General features: G+C 45.6%; 1 protein-coding gene across 1 annotated transcript in view; it reads right to left on the bottom strand.

Annotated features, from left to right (window-relative positions):
* Nucleotides 1-846, bottom strand: part of sstr3b (somatostatin receptor 3b) — a 15,663-nt gene extending 14,817 nt beyond the window's left edge. Inside the window, exon 1 of the mRNA XM_023429047.2 lies at nt 701-846. The gene's annotated coding sequence lies outside the window, so the exon portion shown is untranslated. The remainder of the gene's footprint in view (nt 1-700) is intronic.
* Nucleotides 847-892: the final 46 nt, after the last annotated feature.

Here is an 892-nt window from a genome sequence, read left to right as displayed (position 1 = left end):
CCCCCCCGTCTCCACCTCTCCATCACATCCTCTGGTCTTCCATCCCAGTGGTTCCCAACCATCTTTTTTGTTTTTGTCCTTTAGTCTCCCACCTCAGGACAAAATCAGCGTCTACTTGCAACCCTTGTGTGATGCTGCACCTTACACCTGAATGAGCACATGCATTTGTCTGTGTGTGTGACAGGGAGATGGAGGGAGATTTTCCCACAATTGCCAAACAATACAGAACAATACCTACCTACGAGTAGGCTAAAGGCGGTAAAGGCGATGAGCTATAAGCAAATTATACAGAACATGTGTCTGTTAGATGACCACCCATAAAAAGTGACTCTCAACAAAGACCGTTGTGTAAAAGTACAATGAGATAACGACATTTAAATTGACATTCAGGTACAGAGTGTCCGCAGTCCGTGAACGCGCCCTACAATCACACTGAGGCAAATTTAGGACATAAAGCAAATAAACGTGTGTGAATTTATGGACTTTCAGCGACTCACCCGAGCTCTGCTGTTTTGATAAGCCAACCGCAATAGTTAATGTTTTACGACTGAACTAAAATGAACTTATCAAAAAAAAAAAAACAAACTCGTGTCTGATCTTTAGTGGACAGAGTCAGTGAGAATACAGAGAGCGCTGAAGACAGCAGAGCCAGGCAGCCATTAGAAAGATTAACAACAACAACAAAAAGGGTTAAACTTACCTTTATCCGTCAAGTCTCTGGTGATGTTGCACCGGGAAACCCCCGTTAGAGTCCCAGCTGAGGGTGAATTACATTGGACTGTTGAAGTGTTGCGCTGCAGAGCTGTGCAGGGAGAGAGAGAGCTGCGAGACCAGCCTCCACCCCCAGAGCCCCACACACACACACACACACACACACACACACACACACACA

Source organism: Seriola lalandi, unplaced genomic scaffold (genome assembly GCF_002814215.2).
Source record: "Seriola lalandi dorsalis isolate HSWRI2012SDOR001 ecotype SW California unplaced genomic scaffold, Sedor1 jcf7180002054887, whole genome shotgun sequence".
Taxonomy (NCBI): domain Eukaryota; kingdom Metazoa; phylum Chordata; class Actinopteri; order Carangiformes; family Carangidae; genus Seriola; species Seriola lalandi.
The sequence above is the reverse complement of the archived record's forward strand: the minus strand, read 5'-3'. Positions and strand labels throughout refer to the sequence as shown.